We start from the raw sequence: 12,298 nt of genomic DNA, 5'->3' as shown, positions 1-12,298 counted from the left end.
TCAATTTATGCTGCTATGTTTCCCATGTTCACTCCTGCTTTTGTGATTTCAAGTGTTGAATTGTTATGCTAGTGTATGTGGTGAAATGCTGACATTGTGAAATTGCCTGAGTTCTCGTAATTCTTGTTTTTTCTTCTTCTCTTCCTTTCTTTTGTCTTCTTCTTCTTCTCCTCCTCCTCCTTTTTGTTGTTTTTTGTTTTTATTGTCAAATTGCCTGTGAATGTAATTTTGGGTGGTTTCTAAATGATTACAAGAGAAGAAAAACTAAATAGGATGAAGAGATATTATAGTAAAAGTCTATTAACTATAGTGTGAATGATTGAAGAAGACAGTGGAGACCTAACATGTGAAGATTGATTAAAATGTAAATTCTGTCAGTTTGATTGAGTGTTTTCCAACTATAGAGACTTTGACAAGACATTAACATTGTTCACAAAGACCAGCAGAAGAAGAAGAAGGGACTCGAAATGCGAGAAAGGCTTGAGATAATTTTTTTCTTATCTTTATGGTTTCAAGTTTTTTACATTTAGTCTGATTGTTTCAACTATTATATTTTGAACCTTCTTTTTATCAAACTGTTTTATTGTTTTATTTTTATCCTTTAAATGGTGTTGGTGGAAGCCATTGCTTATAAGAACAAAATGGTCAAACTATAGAATAACAAGCTATTGTGGAAGCAAGCCCTAATCAAGCCCATGGAATGTTGGAGTAATTAATGATGGAACTAATTTGAATCTATAATTAGAAGTAGATTCAAACTAAATCATCTTGACTTCAATTAGTCTTTGACTCAATTTGTGTTGAATTTATGTTGGTGTTTCAATTTGATAACTCGATTGGAGTTCAGCTCAATTTTTTCTTTAACAACGCTCTTTATTTCGTCAATATTATTGTTCATTACATTGATAATACTATTCATCTAGTCGGTAACTCTCACTTTAATGATGACCTTTAACAATACTTTTAACCAATTCAATCAAACTCAAATTAATTATTTAGGATTCAAGTCAAACCATGTTCAAACTCAATTTGAACTCATCCCTCTATATAATATGAATTGTGCAAAGTCAAGATATATTTAATAAATGAACTACCAATATTTTGGTAAGTAAAAGTGAATTCGAACTAAACCACACCCAAATAAGAGCCAATCAATGATCAATATTTTAGGTGGCCAATAGGGTGAACAGTATCACCCTAATTCTAGTAGGTTGTCCTAACTATAGAAATTAAATCAAGAAAATTCGAAAGCTACTTAAAAATTCTATTCCCATACATTCAAGTATTCATAACCAAGTGAAAAATTCAACTTCACTCATGCACAAACAACACACAATACTCAAACTTATGGATTGCTCCAATATCATGTAAATAAAAGTGGATTCAAACTAAGCCACACTCAAATAAGAGCCAATCGGTGATTGATATTTTAGGCTGCCAATTGGGTGAACAGTATCACCCTAATTCTGGTTGGTTAATCTGCCTATAAAAATTAAATTAAAAAAAATTCTAAATCGACTTAAATCAAAACATCTAAGGTCCAACAAGAATAAAAATGTACATTCATTTAGCTTGATTGAGTGCTTTCCAGCTAGAGAGAGCTGTGAGACTTTGACTAGACATGGACATTGTCTAGAGGCCAAAAGAAGAATAACAACCTGGAAACGAGAGAAAGATTTTGAGATAATTTTTTCATCCTTATGGTTATAAATTATTTTATGTTAGCCTGATTGTTTCAAATATTATATTTTGAACTTCATTTTACAAATTATTATTGTTTTATTCTTATCTTTGACAGATGTTTAGTTTGAAAAATATTTTATTATTAAAATTGAAAGATTACATTGAAGATTACTAAATATAAATTATTATTATGTTTGATAAAATTTAGTAAAAATAATTATGCATAAATAATTATTGTATTTTGTTAGAGGTAACAAAAAATACTAGTATGTTATTTTACTTAAATGTCTTTGGGTATAATTATTCTAAAATATTTCTATGTTATAGGTTATATTAATTGAAATGAGATTTTTTTGCATTAAAAAAATAATAAAAATATAACTATAATAAAATTAAGATTACCTTGTGGAGGTGATAATCATATTACCTTTTATATTAACTATTATATCATCATTCTTATAAACCAAAGTAACGTAGGTAATAAAAGATAGATTATTAAAGTAATATTTATTAACCTCCAACCAAACGCTCCCTTAAAGTGTTAGTGGTTCTCAATATCTATAAGAACAAAATGGGCAACTCATAGAATAGATTTGGTTAACCCAAACAAGTTATTGTGGAAGCAAGCCCAAATGAGGCCCATGGAAGGCTAGATTAGCGATGGACTTGAACAGAATCTATAACTAAGGTTGCACTCAAACCAAACCATCTTGACTCAAATTAGTGTTTAACTTAATTCGTATTGAATTCATGTTGGAGTTTCAATTTGATAGCTTAACTCAAATTCATCTTAAATCTCCCTTTGACTATGCTCTTCATCTCATCAATGTTACTGTTTATCTCGTTGGTGACACTCATCTCAATGACAACCTCTAACAACATCTTTAATTAGTTTGATTGAACTAAAACTTATTATTTAGGATTCAAGTCTGACCATATTCAAACTCAACCTAAATCCAACTCTATCTATGTTTTAACAGGCTATCAAATCTTATTTTTTCTCACCCTTGAATCATATTGTCCACTATGATAAAATTACACAAACTATTCATGTGCATACAAACTCTTAATAACATTGTTTCTATAAAAGCTACATCCATATTAAGTCAACCTAGTATCAGAAGTGAGCTCAACTTGATTCTTCAGCAAAGTGGTGTTCGAGCTTGACTCAGTTTGTATCCACTCCTAATTATATATTTAATTTACTTTAAAAAGGTGTATTGTCCATATCATTAATTTTATCAATATGAATAGACCTAATAAAATTTGACATGACCTATTAACCTAACACAATACGATACAAAAAAAATCAAGTTAGGGTTATGATTTTCAACATAAAAAGTAATTTGGGATAGATTAGGATTGACCCTTGAAAAATTGGGTTGGGTTAGGGTTGACATGAGACCAACTCAAATTGACCTGAACTAACCCGAAAATTTTAAATAAAATATTGCATAGCATCATAATAGTAAAAGGAAAAAAAATTAACATCCTTTATTTTTTTTCATTTAACCAAAAAAGTTTCAATTCATAAAATATATATTCCCTAACTTGAATCAACAAAGAAATCAATAGTTTATCATTAAAAACAAAATATGTATTACCAAAGACATTCATTTTAATTTAATAACTCTTTTTGGGAGACCTATAAAAAACTATTTGCATTTTTTTTTTGTTCATGTGTTATAAGTATTATTAATTTGAAATTATTATGTTTGGAGTGTCATATTCATGCACTTGTTAATAATTTTAATATTTATGAGAATGACGTTCATTATATGAATTGAAAATTAAATTTTTTAAATATTTGACAAATGGTTGTCAATCTTGTTTGGTTATTAGTTGCATTATTTTAAAATTGAAGTTACAGATTTACTTGGGTTATTGATTATAATATTTTGTTTTTTTATCCTTACAATTGATCATATAAAAAGACAACAGATAAACTATTATATAATGTTTGGTTTGAATAATCTTTTATTACAAAAAATGAAAGATTGTCATAAAGATAGATATCCTAGAAAATTATTAGGTATAAATTATTATTATATTGATAAAAATTGGTAAGTATAAATAATTATTATGTTTGGTTGGATGTAATAAAAAAAACTAAGATATAATTTTAATTAAATGTCCTTCAGTATAATTATTTTATAATATTCTTTATATGACTTGTTATATTAATTAAAAATAAAGGTAATTTTGTTATAAAAATTAATAAGTAATAGTTAAAGTAGAAGTGATAATCATATTACATTTTATATTACCTACCATAGACACATCAATTAGGCTGGGCTAAATGGGCCTGACCTGAAGTATGAAAAAAAAGCCCGACATGAGAAGACCCGGCATAGCACTATAGCATGTCAGGCTAGGCCAATGAGCCTTTCGGGTCGGGTTTAGGGTTTTAATATTAAGCCCATGGGCTAGCTCGATCCGGTCCGATACTATATATAAAAAATAAAAATAAAAAATATATATATTTTTTAACTTTAGCCTTGGAGAAGCAAAGCTTTTGCCTTGCTTCAGCCACAAGGCAGAGGCAGAATCTGCTTCTGCCTTTTGTGGCAAAAGCCATTGGCCTCTGTTTAATTTTTTTAAATTGTTTAATTAATTTATTTGTTTATATAAATTCATTCTATTTTTCTTCATTTTCACTTTTATTTACAAATCTTTTAATCTCTCAATCTCAATTATTTCATTATATTTTCAATCTAATTTTCTATTATTAACTCTCTTTCAGAAAATATATAAATTCATAAATAATAATTCTTTATATTTATAATTTTATTTTTATTTTAATTTTATAATTACAAAATATTATAAAATATCTGAATTTACAAATAATAATTCTTTATCTTTGAGAAATTCAAAGATTTAGATATAGAAGGTGACTAGATAAATGTTATATAGTAGATATATTTTATTTATATTTTATATTTTATATAATATGTAAATTAATTTATTTATACTATATTATCAATTTATAATATTTTTCACCATACAATTATAGTATTCTTCTGCCACAAGTGAGAGATTATAAATAAAATATTCGGGATACTGTTTTCGGTTTTAATAATTAAAAAATAATTTGTGTTTTTAAAAATTTAATTAAATTTTTTTAAAAAAATTGATTAAATAGGCCTGCCTAACCCGATTAAAGCCTAACCCAATTAAGACACATTATTATATAGGTCGGGCCTTGGGCCTTTATATATCAATAGGCCAACCTGGCCCGAAGGCCTATTTCTATTTGGGCCTCAGGCCTAGCCCGACCCATTAACCTGATGGGCTAAGCCAGAGCCGACCCAACTCGGCCCATTGACACCACTAACCTACCACATCACTATTAATTATAAAAAATTTTCAAATTTTTTTATTAATGACAAACCAAATAAAATAATATTAGTAATAAAAAATAAATTATTAAAGTAATCTTTTAATACAGTGAACCAAATGCCTTTTTAGTATTAATTTGAAATAGCTCAATTTTGTTTTGAAAAAAATATCATTTCATATTAAAATGTCTTTTTTTTTTTGTGTATTATTGTGTAATAAATTGTGTTATTCCTTAAAATTTAACAAAATGCGTTTTTTTGTAACAAATCATGTCATTATATGTGTTTTGACATGCCCTTACTTATTATATAGTTTAGGTTAATTCAAATCGGTCAGGTCAACCTGACAATATTTTGATTTGATTTAGGATTGAGAAATTTTAACATGATTTTATCTTTGATCGTGTTAGGGTTTAGGTCTAGATATGAACCATACGTACATTGTATTATACCAAATTTAATTCGATTCGAATTTAGTTAAATAAGTCAATGTAAATTACCAATGAAGTAATTAAATATAAATCTCGATTTGATTTTATTCGAATTATTATTTAATTTGAATTTAAACTAAATTCAAGTCAAAAGGTTTTGTTTGTTTCGAGCTATAAATCCAAACCAAATAAAGCTACATCAATTTCGGGTCAAATGAATCCAAACCATCAATTTAAGTCAAATCAAATTAAATCGAATCATGTTATATTTGAGTCAAACTCAAGCCAAGGGATGTTCGAATGAGTTTGAGATAAGCACTGTAAAAGCGAGTTGGAGCCCAAATCCGAACTTTACACATTATTATAAATGAGTTTGGTCTCACACAAAATCTTCCACTGTCACTCCTCGCTTTCAGTCTCTTTGCTAACGAACGAAAGGTCTCCCAATCTTCCACCGTCACTCCTCCCTCTCAATCTCTTTGCTTACCTTCTCTTTGTCGACTTTATCCAAAAAGTGTAGAAGACTTCAAGTATGAGTGAGAATTGAACGGTTTATAATTTTAGTTTGCTGCTGTGTTAATTTATTTAACCTAATTTTTGGTTTGATTTGTTGCTACACTAAAAAAATAAAAAAGTCTTTAGTGAGAAAAAAATAGCAACTGGATAAATATTCGATCGTCAAAAGTACTATTTTCATAATGTTAGCAACTAACTATTTATACTCCTGCTAAAACTAAATAAATGTGTACTTTTAGTGATGGACCTTATAAGTTTCTCATTAAAAAACGTAGAAACCTATTGTTATTGTATAGTTGAATTGAATCGAGCTGACTCGATCTCAAATTCAAGTTGAGTTTGAATTGGGAAAGTTAGCTGATTTTAAAATCAAGTCAGACTCGAATTAGAGGGAATTCAACTCAATCTAAATTGTGATATGTAGGATGGCTCGATTCAGTTCAAATATAATTCGCTCCTTAATTCAAGTTATATCAAGGAATTGTATAAAACACCATCGTTTTCCCCATTGTTGGATGAAACAATATTGTTTTGTCAATGAACTATGAACTCGAACCACATAACTGAACCACAAATTTAAGTTATAAACTCAAGCAAAAATCAAACTAAATCATTTTTAACTTGAGTAACTCAATCCATATTTATAATAAAGTACTACCAATGAATCATATGAATGAAACCCCCAGCCTTGAATACATATACCACCATTCTTATTACCTCGTCGTCATAAATTCTTTGGATATCTGGAAAAACTTTGTCCTTCCATTCACATTTCAAGTTGCCTTCTTCACTGGCCATTTTACTAAAATTTAACTGCCTCTTGAAGACTCTTCTGAGGTATTTCATCAAACATTTTGTCTACTCTATTTTATTTTTATTTCACCATAAATTTCAATTCTCTTGATCTGATAAACCCTAACTTGTCCATTTGATGATGCTGCTGAGTTGTACGCTAAATCTGCCAAACATTTCAAACTTGCCAAATCCTGTATGTGCAATTAATGAATTAATCTTCCGTTTGATTGTGTTTTACACATTAATTAATTAGATAATTAATCGTTTCTATACTAATTTTCAGGAGACCGAGCTAGAACACTTAGGTAGAATCGGCATTGCTGCGAGATATTGCAAGGTACATTTTGATTTCATGATTTTGTTATTTTGTTAGAAATCAGTAAAATCCATCAATGGCTTCTCCTGATTGGTTGGAATTTCGTAGCTTTCATTCTGCAATGTTTTGAGTATGTATATTGCGTGTCCATTATGTTTTTATTTCTATGAAAGATAAAAGACATTGAAACAAAGGAATATTACTCTTATAAATTTTGTATACAGATTGATAACACAATGAAAAAACGGAACTAGGAAAGTCAATTTAATATAGATGAATTGTGTTGTACAAAGTAATGATATGTGATATATCAATTTGTTGCAAAATTTTGTATAAATAATTTGTTTGTGTAACTTCAGTAATTGAAATTAACACGAGCTGACTTGAGTAACTATTCTTGTATTATCTAGGATTTTGGTGAGTTATATGAACTTGAGGAGAATGATGAGAAGGCTACTCTATTCTTTGAACAGGCGTCTGAATATTTTGAAAATGCAGAAGCAACAACCTCAGCCAAATAGTGCAAACTGAAAGTTGCTCAATTTTCTACTCAACAAGAACGGTAAGTTGCATTTAATAATTTTATGCAATTATAATAAGAAGTTGTCATAATCTTAAGTTGGACTTCAGCGTTTAGTAGAAGTGAGTCCACTTTTGGGGCTGTACATGTCATATGTTCAATCTAGAGGCCTAATCCAGAAAGCCATGAATGATGCCCCTGGTTCATATTAGTTAAAGTAGAATTCTTTTCATTTATCAGATACAAAAAGGCGATTGAGATATATGAAAAAATATGGAGTAAGAGGACCACAGCTTAATGCTGGCATTTGCCATCTCTGTAGAGGTGATGTTTTTGCAATAATAGAAGTAGCTAGGCACAAATATATTGATCCTGGTGTTGCAATAATAGACCCGCATCTTAATCCTACTCTTCTCTTTCACCAGTCCCTAACTCTCACTCCATTCTTCTTGAGTTCATTCTTCGGTTCGTTCTCGCTCTGTTCTTCTTCAGTTCATTCAGTTTATTTTTATGCAAAATTCATGAATCGTATTTGACAAGTCTTGTGATTGATTCTCTGGTAAATTCATCCAGTAGCGACGACTTTGCTGCATTTCTTGAGGCAGAGCTAGAAGCTACTTCAGCTGAATCATCACTAGATGAAGTGGCTGAAGATGAAAACTATAAAATGAGGAAGCAAGGGATGAAGAACCTAAGGATGAAGAAGCCAAGGATAAGGAGGTTGCAGATGATAATGACCTTAATGGCGAGAGGTATTTATATGTATATGTATATATTTATATTATTCTTTTTGAGTTGTAAACGAGGGACATCACGAAATGTTCTGATCTTGTGGAATTTCACTGTTCTGAATTTTAGATAAAAACAAGAGTTAGGTGTTACCTCTTCATGAGTAAAAGTTTTCATGCTTTCTGTAGGTCCACTCAACATTTAGATTTTAGTTTATTAGCAATAGTGCCATCTTTGGTTTTTATATTGTTGAAATTTTTGGGTTGTCGAAAGGCAGGTTAACATGATTTAGGTATGGTATGAGAGCTGTTTATGTATAATTATTTAAGGTGAGATATACTTTCTGGTTTGAATTTAATATTGAATCCTTTTTATATGTGTGCATAGAATTACTATGCAACTCTTCTGAGAGAAGTACTGTTTTACTTTTAATGGCAGAATTTTGCTGCTTTATTTTATTGTTTAATATTAACTTCATAGAAAGTAAAGTTTTATTTTCGCCATGTATAGTTTTTGTTTCATGCCAAAAATATTATTATGATGACGGAAATATTTTTTATTGATGTTATGTTTAACGACCATTAAATATTGTTCTAACAATAGGGATATTCATCGTTGATACTATGTATAGTGATGGATAAATATTGTTATAATTATGAGGATATATATCGTTAAAATTACTATTTTTAATAACGGGACTTACATCTCTCATTATTTATATTAACAATGAGATTTTTCTTCTTGATGTTTATACTTTTGGCAGCAGAGGTTATAACGATGGGTGACGACGAGATTTTTCCCTTCGATAAAGAGTTTTAACAACGGGAAATAAATTTTTAACAACTAATTTTCCTCTTGTTGTAGCCGCTTTTTTTTTTTAATGCTAGCTGTGTCGAAGGATTTGGTTGTTAAAATAAGAGGTTTGCTTTTGTGTTGTTGACTTGCTATTGTGTAGTTAGAATCTTTGATTGTCTGTTTTGTGTGGGAATTAAGAGTGATTGTTTGGAAGAAGATTGGTCATTATTCACTGATTGTTTGCAAGGTATTTGAATAAAGGCCTGTGTGAAGTTAAGGTAGTTTTGTGCTTAATGTTTGTCTTATATATATATTCTTGTTATTAGTTCTTGATACAGTGAAGTGAATGCTTTTTATTTATTAGTGTTTTACAAAACTAAAGTGAATGTTGTAAAAGTCTGAATGTTAATATCACAAACATAGAGTTAATACGTAGCAAATTATTTTATACCTTTTTTGTCTTCGATTATATGCATATCACCTTCAATTTAACCTGTAACCTGTTTTATATACATGATTAGTGAGACAAACAAGTGTTTGTAAGTAGTCACCACATGCAAACTGATTTCTTTTTTATCTTTTATGAAAATAGGACATTCAACAAAAAATTTAAATTAAAAGAGAAAACCAACCAACAGATAATAATAATATTGTAGTACATGTTTGAGGTGAAACATAGAAGAATAGAAGAAATGATTGGGAGACTACTGCATCCTACCTTTTTTCTGTCATGTATATTAATGTTTTTGCTTTGTTTGTTGTATTATTGTTGTTTTCTCTTAAATCATTGGTATGGTCTCAACCTTTAAATACCATTTGACTAAGGTTTTCCCCTACTATCCTTTATTTTCATCAATGCTTTTATTGTTCACTGTTGTAAGTGGAGAAATTTGATAGTGTTGAATTTATGCAATCATCTGAATTAATCAGAATTTCAATAATTGCAGGTTCTGACTTTATTTTTCTGTTTTTTAGATGAGTAAAACATGTTGTGTTTTTGTCGGTCGAGCTCCAGGTTTATTTTCTACTTGGGAACAATGTAAAGCATAAGTTCACAGGTATTCGGATGCTGTTCCTTGTGCTTTTAAGGCAGAAAATAATGCTCAAGCTGCTTTCATTACTTTCTGCGAAGAAAGTAAATAGTGTAAAGAAGTAAACAATCTTTGTGCACATTTTCTTAAATAATGTTTTGATGTAACAAGTTGCTATATAATGTTTTGAAGTATCTTATGATATGATATAGATAAAAAATGATACGTATTGTTTCATTAATCCATTTCCCTAACTTATCATTGAAATTCAAATTATGAAATCCATGCATCAAATCCTTGTATAAATTGCAGGTCATGATTGTGGAGTCTCTTTGCTCTCTCACAGTTTGAAGTTCAGTCTCAAGAGCTTTACACCTTTTCTGGCATTTTTGAAATATCATCCGATAAAGACCTACTGTTACCATCTTTATCTTGGACCCAACAACAGATAGATTTAAAGGCTAAGAGACTGAAGATATATTGAAAATGAAAAGTAAAAAGTTTCAAATATGAAAAGGAAAGAGAAAATGATCTCCATAAAAATTAAAAAGGAAAACCAAAGGATTCAACAAAATTATAAACCATTTTAAGGCAATGTTTAAAAATGAATATTGCAAAGTTGTAAAATATCATCAAGTCCCATGGAAAATTTTATCTTGCTCATTTTATGGTGACCTTTCTTGGCATATTTTGTCTATAACAAATGACCACAACCCTTAAACTCAACAAGTATAGGAAACCAAACATAATTAATGCATAAAAATACAAACATTAGAGAATTATAACATAAGAGGAATGATTGCACTTACTGCAGTTTGACAACTAAAACAATGTTGACTGATAGTGTCTTGACGGTTTGAAATACCCACCTCCATGTCATCTTGACATAAAGGACAAACGAGAACATAATTCTGCAAAGTAAGGAAAATATCAAGATAAAACCAACATTATATAGCATCTTGTTACATCAAAACATTATTTAAGAAAATGTGCACAAGGATTGTTTACTTCTTTACACCATTTACTTTCTTCACTGAAAGTAATGAAAGTAGCGCGAGCATCATTTTCTGACTCAAAAACATAATGAACAACATTTGGATACTTGTGAACTTGTGTTTTACATTCTTCCCAAGTAGAAAATAAGTATGAAGCTCGACCGACGAAAACATAATATGTTTTACCCATCTAAAAAACAGAAAAATAAAATCATAACCTACAATTATTGAAATTCTGATTAATTCAGATGGTTGCATAAATTTAATACTATCAAATTTCTCCACTTATAGCAGTGAACAATAAAAACATTGATGAAAATAAAGGATAGTAGTGGAAAACCATAGTCACATGGTACTTAAAGGTTGAGACCAGACCAATAATTTAAGAGAAAACAACAATAATACAACAAATGAAGTAAAAACATTAATACACATGACAGAAAAAAGGTAGGATGCAACAGCCTCCCAATCATCTCTTCTATTCATTTATGTTTCACCTCAAACATATACTACAATATTATGATTATCTGTTGGTTGATTTTCTCTTTTTAATTTAAAATTTTTGTTGAATGTCCTATTTCATAGAAGATATAAAAGAAATTAGTTTGCATGTGGTGACCAATTACAAACACTTGTTTGTCTCATTAACCATGTATATAAAATAGGTTACCAATTTCTATAGAATGCGCAATTTCATTCACAGATAACATGGCATATATGCATCCTAAACTCTGATACCAATGTTAGGAACAATCATACAAAAAATAAGTTCTATGAAATTCTATAAATATTACATTAGCATACCCAAATTCAATTATAATGAAATCCCTTCAAATACGACACGAGGAGTTGACGTTAGTTGTTTCCACAACCCAATGTGCCTCACATATTGCTTTTCTTTTTGGGAGACATGATCTTTCTGAGCCCTGTTCTTAGTTTCTGTATAGTGTGCAGAAGAAGAATTTTCTTCTATAAAAAATAGCATTCACTTATTGGGGAGACAGTTTGGACAATTTATATATGTTCAACTGCCCTCTAAATCCTTCTTATAACCGCCCTTGACAGTTAAATTAAACTGGTAGGGTCGACCTGTCATGGGTGGACTCGGACCCAGTAGTCTTCATAAATATAAACAATAACCAAACAAAC

General features: G+C 29.5%; 1 long non-coding RNA gene across 3 annotated transcripts; it reads left to right on the top strand.

Moving 5' to 3' along the window:
- The first annotated feature begins 6,654 nt into the window (after nucleotides 1–6,654).
- LOC123209640 lies at nucleotides 6,655–10,335 on the top strand. 3 transcript variants are annotated; one of them, XR_006501101.1, is made up of 5 exons: nucleotides 6,655–6,805; nucleotides 7,047–7,100; nucleotides 7,490–7,641; nucleotides 8,173–8,351; nucleotides 10,099–10,335. It is a non-coding gene; the product is annotated as an uncharacterized LOC123209640 (long non-coding RNA). The 3 variants fall into 3 exon arrangements; XR_006501100.1 differs by having other exon boundaries at nucleotides 6,655–6,956; nucleotides 8,205–8,351; XR_006501099.1 differs by having other exon boundaries at nucleotides 6,655–6,956.
- Nucleotides 10,336–12,298: the final 1,963 nt, after the last annotated feature.

Source organism: Mangifera indica, chromosome 2 (assembly GCF_011075055.1).
Source record: "Mangifera indica cultivar Alphonso chromosome 2, CATAS_Mindica_2.1, whole genome shotgun sequence".
NCBI lineage: Eukaryota > Viridiplantae > Streptophyta > Magnoliopsida > Sapindales > Anacardiaceae > Mangifera > Mangifera indica.
Note: the sequence above shows the minus strand (reverse complement) of the source record. Positions and strands in the feature narration are given on the sequence as shown.